Raw genomic sequence first — 19,427 nt, forward strand, 5'->3', positions numbered from 1 at the left:
TTATGATAAAGATCAAGGTCATCTAATGTGGTGATGGAAATAAATAAAACTACTTATTACATAAGTCTTCTTCTTTGATTAGACTTCTTGTATGTCTCAACTTCTCCTTTGTTAGGACTCCTTGTATGTCTCGTCTTCCTTTTTGTTGGGTCACCTCCATGGAATCTTCAATTACATCACATGATTGAAAAAACAAAACTGATCTAATGAACTTACAAGATAACTCGAGTTACATTCGAGATTTATGATTACAAAGATTGACGACATGCAAGTCGTATTTATAACCAAAACCATTACACTAAGGTCGAAGAGCCATAACCAAAACACCATGCTCATATAACAATTAAAGAACATGTAAAATCATATCAATTATATGTCATAAGCACAAATTAAAACAAAGCCCTAAACACGCGGATCGACCCATAATCAAGTATTAGAATACTAGCAAAACTTGTATCAGAATACAATTCCAAAAGCATGTATCAGTATACACACAACCCATATCCCAGTTACCAGAAACATGTATTAGTATACATATTATAAGAGATCGCATACATATGAGTTATGGCAGATCTTAAACACACTAGTATCATCATACCAGATCATCAACAGATTCATCATATCATTCATATAACATAATTGTTATCATGGCAGACTCATATAACATAACTGTTATCATGGAAGATTCATCACACATGAATACTCGTAAAACTATAGTAAACACGTAACCAAATCAGCCCCTTATACAACTAGCTCTGATGCCATTGTTGGGTTCTGAGGCATAAAACGCAGCGGATATACGTGAATAAAACGAAAATTTTCGAAACCCAAGAATAGGATCCATGTATAATTATGGGCAGATTATGGAGATAACGAATCATACCTTTCAAAAGCTTGACTTTCACGAACTCAACGGAGATCCTAGCTATCACGCTTTGTGTCTACCTCTCGGAAAACACCTCTATGGTATCCACACGAGCACTGACGGATGGACGTACTAGCCTCCTTCTCGACGATTGGAACTGCCTCTGCCTCTCTTTGCTGCGAGGGTTTTTCTCAAAACGTAATGACCTCCTTCACCATCATTATGTATTTATAATGACTGATTGAAAGGCCCGTAACAGCAAAGCCCAACCCTAGTATGTATAGGATTAAATAATAAAAACCAATTTCTATTATTTAATTAATAACTAAGTCATACTTAATTATTACGGGCAAAAGCATTCCCTTTAATTCGAATTTATATTATCTCAATTAAGTCTCACTTAATTATAATAAAATTCAAATAATCATCAGTTAATTTAAATCAATAATTTAAATTAACTATTCCATTAAGTGCTCTATTTGTGTGACCCTATAGGCTATCATTTAATCAGCAATAATTTTATTCTCTAATAAAATTATAAACAATGAGCGGTATCTAGTAATACATCATTGTTACCCAATTAAACAATAATTAAATCGTGATTAGATAAAAACTTTCGTGGCTAATGTTTTCGTGTAATATAATCCCTTTAACCATACATATTATAGATTAAACTCGAGGCATGTATTTAGTCATCCTCTTCAACATTTAATCCGGGTTTACTTGATCCATGAGTAGACTATCAAGACAAATCATTATTTGAGCATGGCCATGCTTTTATAGTCTTACTCAATCAAGAGGCCAATAATATCTCTCCTTTTTAGAGGAGGGTTAAATCTTTTATCTATTATTCATATTTCTCATACGACTCATGATATACCCGATGTCCACTTTTATCATCACCCGGTCAAAGGTAACTTTTAATGTAGTCAAAGTATATTAATCCTCGTATAGAAATATAATGATTTCAAGTCAAAGGATCTTTACACCATTATCACCGTGAGTCTTTCTTATGACTTTATTAAACATGAAGAATCTCACTGTGGGTCTGTCCAGTACCATGTACTCTTACATGTACCTATGTATTGACTTTAGTATCCCCATACTTATAACCAATGAGATGTGGTTATCTTGTCAAAGAACATACTAGTCTATCTGTGTATTATTATTGTCCTATATAATAATACTCGACTAGGGACCTTTAAGAATATGATATATTATATAATCTCAAGTTCAAGTCATGTACTTAAACTATATAATGTGTATCATGATTCTAAGGACATTTATTATGCTAACAAAATATCACAGTAGTTTAGATCATAATAAATATATTTATTGAATGAACAACTGACATAAAGGTTTAAAAGAATAATGTATTGCCTTTAGGGCACCTACACTAACAGCCTCCATTGTCAAAAAAAATCAATCCTATAATCGGTGTTAGCATTTGAAAATATAATAAATGCGAATATACATATGCCTTCATTGTATTACTAGCTTTTTTTGCCCGTGCTACGCACACAGATATTGATTCTTTGATTTTTTATCAACTTAATCTATATTTTCTGTCGTGATAAACCTCGAATCTGGCAGGTAATCAGCACAGTCAAACTATTTATTATGAGTTTTAAGTTATACAATTTTACATGTTTATTAGCATTTCGCCCCGTACTACACACACGGGTATGAGTTATGTTATTGGCGATCAGTACGTTGTAGATGTTAAAGATAATAATATATACAAATGTCGATTGAAAAAAAATAAAATCACGCAACAGAAATTAGAACGACACGTACTATATAAATCTTTGTATTTAGAAATATAAATAATTATAAATTTAACCTGATTATGCAGATTATAAAACTTTCATCCAATCCTTAATTATAAATTAAGGTGAATATGTTGATAATAGAGTTTCCTCCCCTCATTAATAAAAATGTATAAATAGGTTAAGGAATAATTAAACTTAAAGGAATACATTAATAAATGAATACATATGTTGTCATAATTCGGTTACATTACAAAAATTATTTGCTACAATTATTGACTATATTTAAAATTGATAGATCATGCATTGATTTTATAACGGAATAGATTTTTCATTAATATCATTAACACAAACAAATATTTAATATAATAATTATAATAATAATTCATGTTTGGAATAAAAATTTATAAGTTTATGGACCTATTATGAAATCATTATTCGTATAGCAAAAAAAATATATTTAGTAATTGTTTTTATAATATTTATAAAAGTCATGAAAATAGTAATGACTATATAATTAAAATTTCTTCGTGAAGCCTCATATCTTATATAATAAACTGTATGTTAAAAAAATTAAATGTTAAGTTATTTAAATAAAAATATGCTCATTTATCAAAATGTTATTTAAATAAAAATATGATAATAGCATTTTGGCCCAGCTACGCGCACGGCTCATTTATTACCACATGAAAATTATTTAAGCATTTTGGCTCGTGCTACACACACTGGTATGAAAAAAATACTCTATTAATAATAAAATTATAACAAATAGTCTTGATCTGAAAATTGAATGTAATGAATATGGAAATTGTATAAATTAAACGAAAAAGTATTGTAGTACTAAATGTCAAAATCAGCGGAAATCAAATTAAGTTTGACTTCTGTTTCGCATATAAGCTATTACAGTCCATATCCATGTATCGAAAATTTGAAAAACCTAGTGGGCGAACAGCCCAACCCTTGGAACATACTACAACCCTTGTCAAGAGCTGAAATGGAGTGAGAAAGGACTTCATTAATATAAATTTATAACAAAAGGTTTTGATTTGAAAATTAAATATAGTGTATATGGAAGCCACTACATTTTATATAAAAATAAATTGTAATAATAATTTCCCAAATCATTGAAAATCAAATAAACTTTGACTATGTTTCCTTATTTACATATAAGTTATAGCCGGTTAGATTCATGTATTTGAAAATTTGAAAAGTCTAATATATAGAAACTTCTTTATCAAGAATTAAAATTGTGAAGTGAAAAAATACTCCATTAATCGGAAATTGTAACAAAAAGTCGATCTGAAAATTGAATATAGTGAAAATGAAAACTACACAAATTATATGAAAAAGTATTGTAGTATTAAATGCTAAAGTAAGTGGAAATCAAATTATGTTTGACTGCGTTTCCTTTTTTGCTATGAATTATAGCAGTCTATATCCATATATTGGAAAATAAAAAAATAAAAAAATTAATATATAAAAATTTTATTATCAAGAGCTAAAGTTGTGCTGCCAAAAAGTGTTCCATTGATTAGGAATTATAACAAAAAGTCTTGATTTGGAAATTAAATGTATTAAATATGGAAACCAGTATATATTACACAAAAAATGATGGTAATAATAACGGCCAAAATCAGTTAAATCAAATAAACTTTGACTATTTTTCCTTATTTACATATGGGTTATACTAGGCTAGACCCATGTATCCAAAAATTTAAAAGGTCAAATGTTACATATTTGATGATGTCACAGGTATCTAACTTGTTTAGTGTGCAGAATCGAATATCAGAGTTTATCTGGAAATCAGAGTTTGACGACTGCTAGCTGGATCAGAGTTTAGCGAAGATCAGAGTTTGCAGGCGGTTGATTTCTAGGAGCAGATCTGGATAAACAAGGAAGATAAAGATCAAGGAAGATTGTGCAGATCAGGACAGCAAAAGGATAGCTACTGATTAGATTATTTTAGGAAGCAGATAATTTAATATCAATCAGCAGATATCATGTAACTGTGTATATAAACACAGCTTAGGGTTTACTCTATTGGAGTTAGAATATCGAGTATATTATTCTTGTAACCCAGCAGCTCTTAGTGATAAGTTATAAATCACTAAGAGAGTATTTGTAAGCTACTGTGATTTGTGAATAAGAGTTTAGTTGAATTATTCTCTTATTTAAGTGTTCAGTTATTGATTGTGTTCACTATATATTCATTAATATAGTGAGTTTATTTGGCCTAACAAGTGGTATCAGAGCGAGCTCTATTGATATACCTACAGTGAGATCTTAATCACACAATCATGTCTGAAAAATCACAAACTTCAAACAGTAGATATGAGTCAATTAGGGTTCCGATCCTCAGGGCATCTGAATATCCTGTCTGGAAAGTCAAGATGGTTATGTTTCTGGAAGCCACAGATCCAGAATACTTGGATAGGATTTATGATGGTCCACACATGCCTACCAAACTCTCTGTTGCAGTTGGAGATGAACCCTAGAAGATGATTCCGAAAGAAAAGAAGGACTACACTCCTGAGGACATCTCATCAATCAGTAATGATGCAAAAGTGAAGCACTTGTTGCACAGTGCTCTAGACAATGCTATGTCTAATAGGGTGATTGGATGCAAAGCTGCAAAAGAAATATGGGATGCTTTGGAAATCAGATGTCAAGGAACCAAAGCCATCAAGAAGAACAGAAGGACCATACTTACTCAAGAGTATGAACACTTTATGATAGGTTTTTCAAGCTGCTGAATGACTTATCTTTAGTGGATAAAGAATATGACTTGGAAGATTCAAATCTCAAATTCCTACTGGCTCTTCCTGAAAAGTGGGATTTGAAAGTAACCACTATAAGAGACAATCATGACCTTGAAGAGATGTCTCTTGATGATATCTTTGGAAGATTGAAAACCTATGAGCTTGAGATGGAACAATGGAGCAAAAGGCACGGAGGGAAACCTAAGCCTGTTGCTCTAAAAGTTCAAGGAGAAACTGTTGTGAAGAACAAAGGAAAAGCACATGCCACAAAGTCTGACACTGAGTCATCAAACTCTGATGATGACTCAGACTCTGATGTTCTCTCAGACTCTGAGGATAGTGATACTCAGATGATGCAGCTAGCAGCATTGATGGTTAAAAGTTTCAAGAAGATGGCTTACAAGACCTTCAATAAAGGGAAGAAGTTCTCAAGGAAGGACATAAACTCTGATAAGAAGGTCTTCAAAAAGAATGAAGGCAAGAAAGAAAAATCTGGAAAAGCTGATAAGTCTAAGTATACCTGCTTCAACTGTGGTGAGAAGGGTCACTTTGCAACTGAGTGCAAGAAAGCCAAGAATGAAAAGGGACAAGCTCTTATCACAAGAAAGGAAGCTGGGCAGACTCATCAGATTCTGAGGAAGAAGTGAACTATGCCTTAATGGCAAACACTGATAACAGTTCTGATGTTGTTGAATCTAAGGTACCTCATTCTACTCTTTCTTTTGACACTAAAGATATAACTGAGTTAAGATTGTTCCTTAGAAACTTGCATGTCAGTTATAGAGATCAGACTTTAGAAAATGAGAGATTAAAATCTGAGGTCTTAGATGTTAAGAAAAAGAATGATTATCTTGAGAAAGAACTAGTTCAGATGCTAGAAGTTCAGAAAGAGAGAGATGATTCTATTTTCATTAAGAATGAGCTATTAAAGAAAAATGCTTCTCTTGAATCAGAACTTGCTAAGGAATAAGAGATAATAAGAACATGGACTAACTCAGGAAAAACCACTCAGAATATCTTAGGAAGCGGAAATTGGAAGAAAGGACTAGGATACAGTGATAAGAATGAAGCTGAGTCATTTAAACAAGAGACTGTTAAAATTGATAGACCTAAGGTTGCACCAGTTAGATTTGTTGTAGAATCAAAAGCTCATGAGAAATCAAAAACTGATAAACCTAAACAGGTTAACATGGGATTAATGACTCAGAAACAGCTTAAGCATAAGCTCAAGGAAGTCAAACAAGAAAACAGGATTAAGGAACCTAGGAAAAACAGAAATGGAAAGCTAGGTATAAACAAAAGCAATAACTATATGCCTATTCCTAATGCTCCTAGGAAAACTTGTCATAACTGTGGAAATCCTAACCATCTTGCTTCTTTTTGCAGGAAGAATAAAGACATAAACACTATGTCTCCCAAATTAGAAGTTAAGACTAGGAACATTTGATTTAGACCAGAAAATCCTTGTTTTCATTGTGGTAGTTTATGGCATTCCATTTACACTTGTAAGGAATACCATAGTCTATACTATGATTATTATGAATTGAAACCCTCTTTGAAGAAAAAGATTGATTCTCCTGGTTCAAATTTTGTTAAAAAGTCTGTTAGCATAACTCTGATTTAAACTCTGATAAATCTTTCGCTGCTAATGTCAACAAACTTAACAAGGACAAAGGATCCAAGCAAGTCTGGGTCCTCAAAACTTAACATTAGTTGTGTATGTGATTGCAGGGCAATAGGAAGAACATCCTAGTTCTGGACAGTGGATGCTCAGGACATATGATAGGAAATAAAGCCCTGCTATCAGAATTTGTGGAGAAGGCTGTCCCAAATGTTTCTTATGGAAATGGCAACATAGGGAAAACTTTGGGATATGGCAATATCAATCTTGGAAATATCATCATTCAATCTGTAGCTCTGGTCTCAGGACTTAAGCACAATCTGCTCAGCATAAGTCACATCTGTGACAGAGGATATCATGTAAATTTCTATGAGGAACACTTTGAAGTGGTTAGCAAAAGCACTGGGAAAGTTGTTCGGAAAAGAATACAGACATGGAAATATCTATGAAGCCAAGTTTTATTTAAACTCTGATAACTCTGCAATCTGTTTATTGGGTAGAGCTAGTATTGAAGATAGCTGGAATTGGCACAAGAAACTCTCTCACCTGAACTTTAACAACATAATGAATTAGTGAAGAAAGATCTTGTAAGAGGACTGCCCAAATCAGTATTTACACCAGATGGTCTCTGTGACTCTTGTCAAAAAGCAAAACAGAGGAAATCCTCATTCAAAAGTAAATCCGAGTCCTCGATTCTTGAGCCTTATCATCTGCTTCATGTTGATCTTTTTGGACCAGTAAATATCATGTCCATTGCAAAGAAAAGATATACTCTGGTCATTGTTAATGAATTTACCAGATATACATGGGTATACTTTCTACACAGCAAGGATGAGACATCCTCTCTTCTGGTTGAACATGTCAAGCAACTAGACAAAATTTCTAAGGATTCAGTAAAGATCATCAGGAGTGATAAAGGCACTGAGTTCAAGAATTCCAAAATGGAAGAGTTCTGTAAAGCAAATGGAATTAAGCAAGAATTTTCAGCACCTGGAACACCTCAGCAGAATGGTGTTGTAGAAAGAAAGAACAGAACTCTGATTGAAGCTGCTAGAACCATGCTGGAGGAAGCAAAATTGCCAACCTACTTCTGGGCTGAAGCTGTGCAAACTGCTTGCTTCACACAAAATGCAACTCTGATAAATAAGCATAGGAAAACACCATTTGAAATGGTTAAAGGCAGAAAACCAAATCTGAAATACTTCCATATATTTGGGTGCAAATGTTTTGTTCTCAAAAGTCATCCTGAACAGTTGACCAAGTTTGACTTAAAAGCTGATGAAGGAATCTTTGTTGGCTACCCTCTGTCAACAAAAGCCTTCAGAGTTTACAATCTGAGAACAAGGGTAGTCATGGAATCTATTCATGTATCCTTTGATGATAAGAAAATAACTGGGATGAAAGATTTTGATGAACATAAAAAGCTGAGATTTGAAGATGAAGATGCATTCTCTGACTCAATAAACTCTGATTCTGAAATAATATCAGACTTTGCCATTCCAAATCAACATTCTCATGCACATGCTGAGGGGGAGCACAATATGCATGAACATCTGGCAAAAAATAATGAGGAATCATCAGACAACTCAAACTCTGATGCAGATTCAACAAACTTTGATAGTTCACTATCAGAAAAATCTGTAAGCACATCTTCAGGGGGAGCAACGGAAACTCAGAATGCTCATGAAGATAGCATGAATGAAGGGGGAGAAGCATCAGAGAATCCAAATGACAATGGAAATAGCATGGATTATGGGGGAGGATCCAGTTCCAGAAGTCAACTGCCTCATGCAATAAAATGGACAAAGTCTCACCCACCAGATTTGATAATTGGGGATCCAGATGCTGGAGTGAAAACTAGAACAGCAACAGCAAATGAATGTCTGTTCCATTCATTTTTATCTCAGATAGAACCCAAGAAAGTGGAGGAGGCTCTTCAGGATGCTGGCTGGGTGACAGCAATGCAAGAAGAGTTAAATGAATTTGGGAGAAACAAAGTCTGGACATTAGTACCAAGACCAAAGAACAGATCAATAGTTGGTACCAAATGGGTGTTCAAAAACAAGACTGACAATGAGGGTATAATTACTAGAAATAAGGCCAGACTGGTAGCCAAAGGGTATTCTCAACAAGAAGGAATTGACTATGATGAGACCTTTGCTCCTGTTACAAGACTAGAAGCAATCAGAATCTTTTTGGCCTATGCCGCTCATAAGAAATTCAAAGTGTTTCAGATGGATGTGAAGAGTGCATTTCTCAATAGGGAACTGGAGGAAGAAGTGTATGTTGAACAACCTCCAGGTTTTGTAGATTCAAAATTTCCAGATCATGTCTACAAACTTGACAAGGCACTCTATGGACTAAAGCAAGCACCAAGAGCATGGTATGAAACTCTGGCTCAATTTCTTTTGGAAAGTGCATTCACTAGAGGTACAATTGACAAAACTCTGTTTTATCTCAATCATGGTAAAGATCTGCTTTTAGTTCAAGTTTATGTGGATGATATCATTTTTGGTTCTACTAATTCCAAACTCTGTGAAAGATTTTCAAAGCTTATGCAGTCCAGAATTCAGATGAGCATGATGGGAGAGATGAGCTATTTTCTGGGACTTCAAGTCAAGCAGACTGATGAGGGTATCTTCATTAATCAGTCTAAATATACCAGGAATCTGCTAAAAAGATTTGGAATGCAGGATAGTTAAGCTACCACAACTCCCATGGCCACAGCCACTAAGTTAGATAAAGACACTGGAGCTTCAGTGGATGTTACTAACTACAGAGGCATGATAGGCTCACTCTGATATCTGACAGCCAGTAGACCTGATATCATGTTTGCTACTTATCTTTGTGCAAGATTTCAAGCAGATCCAAGAGAACCACATCTAGTAGCAGTTAAAAGAATTTTCAAATATCTCAAGGGTACAGTTGAGATGGGACTCTAGTATCCCAGAGAATCAGACTTTACACTAATTGGCTACTCTGATGCAGATTTTGCAGGATGCAAAATAGACAGGAAAAGCACAAGTGGGAGTTGTCAATTTCTGGGAGGCAGATTAGTTTCTTGGTTCAGTAAGAAACAAAAATCTATCTCAACATCCATTGCAGAGGCAGAGTATATTGCTGCAGGAAGCTGTTGTGCTCAGATTTTATGGATGAAAAATCAACTGTTGGACTATGGGTTATCTCTCACTCAAATTCCTATTTATTGTGATAACCAAAGTGCTATTGCCATGACAAGAAATCCAGTACAACATTCAATGACCAAGCACATCAGCATCAGATATCATTTCATCAGAGAACATGTGATGGAAGGGACAGTGGAACTTCACTTTGTCCCCACAGATCACCAGTTGGCAGATATCTTCACCAAACCTTTGGCTGAAGCAAAATTTACAAGACTTGTAAATGAATTGGGGATGACCTCTGGTCCTCTCTAAACTCTGCTTAGTTATCTAAGAATATATCTGTTCTTATTAGTTGTCACGAGCATGATTCATAACTGCTTCTGTTATTCTCTGATTCAAACTCTGATGATTATGTTCTGATATGACAAACTCTGATGCTTATACTCTAACCTGACAAACTCTGATTACATGCAACTTTCTTTGATGAGTGACTTTCCTGTGAAAAATATGATGCAAATTCTTGAATTAAGTCATGAACAACTCTAAAGTCTGCTATTTGTGACATTACATATGTGGAAATCTACCTGACACTACCCATGATTTACATCTGACACTTAGACTGCCTTACTTCTTAGACGTTAGATATGTAATTAGTGTAGAATTTCTTTTATTCCCTTTATGAGCTCAGAGTTCATTAAATCTTAAGTACGGATCAATAAATTTTATTTCTTCTCTTAAAAAAAAATTATTTCTGTTATTATCCTCAGGTACTCCTTTGAGATCTTAGATACTCTGTGTAAGGAATGACCCAAGTGCATTGCTGGTATTAAGCAAAATGCATCAGAAAAACTTTATTTTTCTTGGGGACCTTTCATATTCTCTGATTACTGGAGAAATACTCTGAGCAGTAGTAATTTAATCTGATGAAGGTTATGACTCACTTACCCTGAGAAGTTTCCATTCTGAAGATTATTAGTGACTTAGTCAAGAGAAGAATATGTAAACTCTGATTCATACTGTAGTCGACTCTGCTTATGAAGTGTTTAAATTATTTTCTGAAAATCTGGTTTATTCTAATGTCCTTGAGAATTTTGTCAATCTCTGTGTCAATCTTAGAATCATGTCTACACACACCTTCCACTCCATATTTGTGACTAACAAATTTTGTGACAACGAGTGATTTTTGATTAAATTCAAATAATTTTTGTACACTCTGAGGATATATTGTCTTAAAGACTCTTGATATATTAACACTCATCAGTATAAAATTCCATGTACATCTTATTGTTTGTTATATAATCTGATATTTATTTAAACTCTGATTCAAGTCAGTCTCTGATCGACTTTGGAGTTTATTAAATAAATATTTAGTTCAGTAAATATCATATTTAATTGTCAAACGGTACAAAAATCTGTTTGAATTCCTGAGTGGAGTAAAACACGGTAAATTATTGTGTTTTCACGGAAATTGTTACACAAATACAAGTTCACACGCAACACTCATAATTACCGCTCCACTACCATGTTTTGTTACCGTTAGGAGTATGCCACGTGTCCCACTAACACTGTGAAATCAGCGGATCGCGTGTATTCATATATATATCTGGTTAAAAAGATTTTTATCTTTTACTTTTTACACACGATTTTCACTGCTCCCTGTTACTCTTCTCTCTCTATTCTCACTTACGCACTTCATCAAACACTTAACCTGCGTTTCTAAACTCTCTCATTTTTCTCAGAAATATGTCGACTACAGCTTTTGAATATGATGGAGCCAAGTTTGTGACTAACAACTATGCAGCCATCTTGGATAATGATGAAGCCCCCAAGGAGTTTCATTTAATTAAAGATTTTCTGGCTCACAGTGAGCTTATGTATGCCCTGACTCAACCAGAGTCAATCTCTCCTTCTCAAGTGCTCACATTCTGGAGGACGGCCAACTATGATGATGGGGTTGATCATGGCTCCCCTTCCCTGACCTGTGAATATGACGGTCAAGAGTACTTTGTATCTTCGGCCACTGTCAGAAAGGCGCTTCATCTTCCTGATCACAACAAGTTCGATTCCTCTGTCTCTACCCAAATTCTGAGAGATATGATGCACTTCTTCGGGTATTCAGCAAGTACAGACAAGATGGGGGAGCTCAAGTGTCCAAATTTTTGCAAGGAATGGAGCTTTTTCTATGACTGCATTACCAGAGAATTTGGCAAAAAGTGCAGCAACTTTGATGCCATTCCCATTTTCAGTCAACAAATTGGGTATTCTCTGATCCATAATCTCAAATTTGATATTGCTACCTCTATTTTGAGATTTATTGGTGATAGGAGAAAAGAGAATATAAATATTGTCTACTATGCCAGATTCTGTCAGTTAATATTCTCTTACTGCTTTCCTAATGTACCCATGCCTGAATCTGGAAATGAATTGCCTTTTAAGATCACTAAACGTGCTTTTACTGATCTAATTAAAAAGGATAGCAAGAAACAAATCTTCCTGTGTTTGCTATTCCTGTAACTGTACAGGACAAATTGAAGCTGGCACTGCCAGATAAATATGGCTCATTATTCTCTGATGAGAATATTCCTGACCCTACATCCTCATCTGCTCAGCCAGATGCTGAACCAACCTCTGGTCCTTCCCAACAAGGGCCAGTTGTAAAATCTGACCAACCACCATCCTCTGGTCCTTCCCAAAAAGGGCCAGTTGTAAAATCTTCACCAACAAGAGTCCTCAGATCTTCTAAATCTCCAACCAAACCATCTCCTCCACCTAGAAAAAGAAGATTCCTTCAGAAAATTTCTGATTCTGACTCTGAAGAAGAACCCATGAAATCACCACCAGTTCAAAAACAAAGAAAGAAAATCAGGCCAACCATCATCGCTGATCTGACTGTTGACCCTCCTCGGTCAGAAGATCCTCATCAGGCATTGGTTCCTTTCTCTAACCAACCAGAGTCTGCAGATCCAGTGCTAATTGAACCAATTTCTGCTATACCTATTGAAGAGCCTGGTATTGCAGCTGATATTCCAATGTTAGAAACAACATCTATGAAAGGCACATGTTTAGCCTATTTGTATTTAGAGTATCAACTCAACTCTGATAAGAAAGAAAGTAAATAGCAAGCACTATTGAAGGAATCCGTAGGAAGAACGTCAAGTGATTTATTAAAATCATATGTCTGAAGAATTTCAGGATGCTGCTGCACACCACTGAAAGAAGTTCATTAATATGTTCAAGCCTCTGTGTACAAATAATATTTTGTAGCACGTCCAGAAGTCCAGAAGGTATAAAGTTTTAATACTTTATTTATTCAGAATATTCCAAACTATTTCTACTTATGAAGAAGAACTACGAAGACAAAGACTCGATGAACAAGCCACTTCTCAATGTTTATTTGATAAAGAATATTTGATTCAGCTAGATACAGATGAACTAGACAGTACATTTGTGTGTCAGCTACTCAGATTAAATATTCTGCATCAACAATAGGTGGTCGTTCAATCAAGACAAAGAATCAGATCTTTTAAAGGAAGTCAGAAGACCTGCTGTTGAAGAAGTGCTCAATATAATTATTCTTTTAATTAATTCACATCTCAAAATAATTATATAAGTTATGTAATTTATTTATTAAATTAATTCACACTCAAATTAATTTAATTTATGAATTTATATAATTAATATAATTAAGTGGATAATTATTGGATTAATTATATAAGGAAAATCAATTTTTATATGTTTTTTGGGCATGGTATGACAATCTAATTGATTGTCATACCGCACCATGACTTGTGCCTATGTCAGACGGCATGACAAACACTTGGTTTGTCATACCGAATGATTAAGGCATGACAATGGTTATTGTCATACCGAAATCACAAGGTATGACAATCCTTTGTTTTGTCATACTGTTTGTCATGCCACTCTACCTTAGCCACCAAGTATCAATTGTCATACCTTCCCACTGATTGTCATACCGTTTGTCATACGGTTGTCATACCTATTCTAAGAGAGCATGACAATGCTTCTAATTGTCATACCTTTTGTCATAGCACTTGTTTAATTGTCATAGAGCTTCCTAGAGTTGTCATGCCTAGCTTTGTCATAATAGTTCAAGGGTTTGCCTATATATATGGATTCACCACTTCATTTGTAAGTTGTTCATTGCATTGTAAAGCTTTCAAGTTGTGCTAAACTTGCTATTGTTATATCCACAGTTTTCTGTGCTTTGATCATTCGGTTGTTTTATTCTGCTAAGTTAGAATACTTCCTGTCAAATTTATTCTACGAACTAGTGGACTTTAAAACGAACCATTTTAATTATATAACGACTTAAAAATTGTTATATTAATTAATTTAAATCTGATTAACAAGTTAAACTCCAATCAGATTATTCCGCCTCGATAATTTTGTGACGATTGTATTCAACCCCCCCCCCCTTCTACAATCGTATCTGGACCTAACAACTTGACTTCCAAGCTCAATCAGATGTTCCTCTGGAACCTATTACAGCTGAAGTTTGTACAGAGTCAGTGTTGCAGATGAATCAGGAATCTCTGATTCAAGTTCAAGACAATGTTGCAGCTCCTGTTCAGGAGATCTTTTATGCTGCAAACTCTGATGCAGCCACAGAAGCTCTGGCTTCTCACACACTCAGCATTTTTCTAAATGATGATGATGATGATGCTACAGAGGTAACCTCTGTTCTAGCATCTCTCACAGCTACAATCTCTGATTCAGTCAGAGAATCTACTCCAGTCAGAGATGCTTCTCCAATACATGTTTCTTCTCCAGTCAGAGAATCTTCACTAGTTCAAGATCTTCCAGTACAACATACTGTCTCTGCTAAGAGCAAAGTCTATCAACTGACATATCTTCAAGGTATGTGCAGGGTTCAACCTCCATCTATGGAAGCCAGACTTTCCAACATTGAAGCTACTCAAAGATTCATGCAGTCTACCTTGGCTGATTTGAGCTCATCTGTAGCTCAGCTGGTTAAATTTCTCTCCTCTGCTGATGTCAAAAAGGGGGAGAAAGTACTGAAAGACAAATGCAAATATGACCAGCCAATTGAAAAGAAAAAGCCAGATGGTGTTGAAGATGGAAATGAGATTGCAGATAAAAACTCTGGAAAGCAGATGAAACTACAAATTAAAGATAAACAAGAATCTGGAAAGATACAAAGGAGTGATAAGAGTGGAAACTCTGAAAGACTCAGAGAATCACAACAAAAGCAAAAGCAATCTTCTCTGGAAATGATTTATGTGTCTCAAATTGAAAATCTGAGTGAAGCAGTCAGAAGTTATGAGTCAATCTCAAAAGAACTAGCTATTGTTAATCCTGGAACTGAACAGAAGGAAGAAAATCAGATCTCTGCATCAGATAAATTAATTGAAGCTGGAGATCCAGAATCTCAGAAGTTTTGCCAAACTCTGAAGTTCAGAGGAAAGGAAACTACTTTGTTTTACAAATCTCCTTCTCTTCAGGCTATAGATGAAGCTGTAGCAAAGAAAATTTTCGAAAGAGAAAATCCAGGAGTTGACATTGAAGCTGTCAGACTTGAAGAAGAAAGATTAGCTGCTGAGAAGATGAAGATCAGCAAATCAAAGTCTGATAAGCAGAAGCAAATCACTAATTCCTCACAGAAACAGTCAAGACCAAGGGAAAAGGGAATAGTGATTAGTGAGATAAATTATTCTGACATCAACAGGCCTAGAACCAGAGCACAAGCTAAGTCTGAAGTTGAGTCCAAGGATAAAGGGAAGAAACCAGTTGATGGTGATCCTGACTCAAAGAAAAAGTCTGTTGTCAAGATTGCATCAGAAGATCTTTCTCAGATTCTGATACATCTAAGCAAGGATGCAAACATAATCTCTGATGTGTCTGGTCAAATTGAAGAAGAAAAAGTTGGATTGACTAGAAGAAAGAAGAATGCAGAATCAGTGGTCAAATCAATTTCTGAGTTAGCCTTAACCTCTAACATTGCTCAAGTTAAGCTTCAAGAAGAAAAAGGAAACTCTGAGCCTATAGAAACTAAAGCCTCATGGCTAAAGATAAACTCTGGGATACCTCAAGATCAGTTGAAGAAGAAAAGTCTTTTTGGAAGCCTTGGTAGAAGTCTTTACAAGGAAAGCTCAATGCTGACCAGAATGAGAACTCATGGTACCAGAAGAAAGGAATCATATGATACAACTGGTCTAGGTCAGTGGAAAGAGAAATTGGAAACCAACTTAGCAACTACTTTCAGAGATCCATATCCTCTGACTGATAAGGTGGGGGAAGCTGTTACATAGAAGGACCTAGACAAGGTAGAATCAGTTCAGATTCTAATGGATACTCATGATGGTACTGGAGATAAAGAGAAGATAGCAATATTTCTCAACACTGGCAGAGTGTACAGAGTATCAGAGGCTGACTTGTTACTGAAATCTCTGAGGGAGCTTGAGCATTTTCACTATATGCTTGAGATTAAGAATGAAGCTACCCAGAGATGGTCTGATCTGATGAAGAGGACTATCCTTGAAAAGAGAAGATTCTATGGATTAAGTCCTGATGAAGAATATGTTCCAAAGATATCTCAAGATGATTGTTCTGAGATTTATATGGAGAAAAACAGCTCTGTTATGGAGACAATTGCAAACACCAGAATCTTGGGATATAACAATGATGCAGACAGACCTAAAGTTATTCAGTTAGGAGATGCTATGAGGAGAAGCAAGGTAAATGCCTTGAGATCAGCTATATATCAAACTGGGGATGACACTAAAGAACTCAGTATAGTCAAAGCTCAGATGATACAAGTCCTGAAGCAGAAAGAAGATGATCTGATAAATCAGTTTATCAGAGTAAGCTATGGATATAGACTGATTTGATAGATAGTAGCTGCTGGTTCTGTAAGTTGTAATTAGTTCTGTGAATTAATTATTTCATGCATTTGTCCTTAGTAATTTTTGACATCATCAGCATATATATATATAACTTGTTCATTCTGTCTAATGCACAAGTTGGGGAAGATTGTTACATATTTGATGATGTCACAGGTATCTAACTTGTTTAGTGTGCAAAATCGAATATCAGAGTTTATCTGGAAATCAGAGTTTGACGACTGCCAACTGGATCAGAGTTTAGCGAAGATCAGAGTTTGCAGGCGGCTGATTTCTAGGAGCAGATCTGGATAAACAAGGAAGATAAAGATCAAGGAAGATTGAGCAGATCAGGACAGCAGAAGGATAGCTACTGATTAGATTATTTTAGGAAGCAGATAATTTAATATCAATCAGTAGATATCATGTAACTGTGTATATAAACACAACTTAGGGTTTACTCTATAGGAGTTAGAATATCGAGTATATTATTCTTGTAAACCAGCAGCTCTTAGTGATAAGTTATGTTACATATTTGATGATGTCACAGTTATCTAACTTGTTTAGTGTGCAGAAGCAAATATCAGAGTTTAGCTGGAAATCAGAGTTTAAAGACTGCCAGGTGGATCAGAGTTTAACGATGATCAGAGTTTGCAGGCGGCTGATTTTCAGGGGCATATCTGACTAAATAAGGAAGATAAAGATCAAGAGAGATTGTGCAGATCAGGACAGCAGAAGGATAGCTACTGATTAGATTATTTTAGGAAGCAGATAATTGTAAATCAATCAGTAGATATCATGAAACTGTGTATATAAACACAGTTTAGGGTTTACTCTAGATGAGTTATCAATTGAATATCATTCGTGTAACCTAGCAGCTCTTAGTGATAAAATATAAATCACTAAGAGATTATTTGTAAGCTACTGTGATTTGTGAATAAGAGTTTAGTTGAATTATTCTCTTATACTTGTGTTTTGATATTAATTGTGTTCACTATATTATCTTATACAGTGAGTTTATTCGGCCTAACAAGTGGTATCAGAGCCAGCTCTATTGATATACCTACAGTGAGATCTTATTCACACAGTCATGTCTGAGAAATCACAAACTTCAAACAGTAGATATGAGTCACTTAGGGTTTCGGTCCTCAGGGCATCTGAATATCCTATCTGGAAGGTTAGAATGGCTATGTTTCTGGAATCTACAGATCCAGAGTACCTGGACAGGATTTATGATGGTCCACACATGCCAACAAAGCTCTCTGTTGCAGTTGGAGATGAACCTCAGAAGATGATCCCCAAAGAAAAGAAAGACTATTCTCCTGAGGACATCTCATCAATCAGTAAAGATGCAAAAGTAAAACACTTGTTGCACAGTGCTCTTGATAATGCTATGTCAAATAGGGTGATTGGATGCAAAACTGCAAAAGAAATATGGGATGCTTTGGAAGTCAGATGTCAAGGAACCAAAGCCATCACAAAGAACAGAAGAACCATACTTACTCAAGAGTATGAACACTTTGATTCAAAATCTGGTGAATCATTGACTGATCTTTATGACAGGTTTGTCAAGCTGCTGAATGACTTGTCTCTTGTGGATAAAGAATATGATTTAGAAGATTCAAATCTCAAATTTCTGCTTGCTCTTCCTGAAAAATGGGATCTGAAGGTAACTACTATAAGAGACAATCATAATCTTGAAGAGATGTCTCTGGATGATATCTTTGGAAGATTAAAAACTTATGAACTTGAAATGGAGCAAAAGAGCAAACGACATGGTGGGAAACCCAAACCAGTTGCTCTAAAAGTTCAAGAAGAAACAGCTGTGAAAAGCAAAGGAAAAGCACATGTCAAAAAGTCTGATACTGAGTCATCAAACTCTGATGATGACTCAGACACTGATATACCTTCAGACTCTGATGACAGTGATACTGAGATGTTGCAGCTGGCAGCACTGATGGTGAAAAGCTTCAAGAAGATGGCTTACAAGAACTTCAACAAAGGGAAGAAGTTCTCAAGGAAAGACAGAAACTCTGATAAGAAGGCCTTCAAAAGGAATGAAGGCAAAGAAGAAAAATCTGGAAAAACTGATAAGTCTAAATACACCTGCTTCAATTGTGGTGAGAAAGGCCATTTTGCAACTGAGTGTAAGAAAGCCAAGAAAGAAAAGGAACAAGCCTTTATCACAAAGAAGGGAAGCTGGGCAGACTCATCAGAATCAGAGGAAGAAGTCAACTATGCCTTGATGGCAAATATGGACAACAACACTGAGACTGTTGAAACTAAGGTACCTCATTCCACTCTTGCTTTTGATACTGAAGATATAACTGAGTTAAGACTGTTCCTTAAAACTTTGCATGTCAGTTATAGAGATCAGACTTTAGAAAATGATAGATTAAAATCTGAAATCTTAGAAGTTAAGAAAAGG

The sequence above is a fragment of the Daucus carota genome, chromosome 5, assembly GCF_001625215.2.
Source record: "Daucus carota subsp. sativus chromosome 5, DH1 v3.0, whole genome shotgun sequence".
Taxonomy (NCBI): Eukaryota; Viridiplantae; Streptophyta; class Magnoliopsida; order Apiales; family Apiaceae; genus Daucus; species Daucus carota.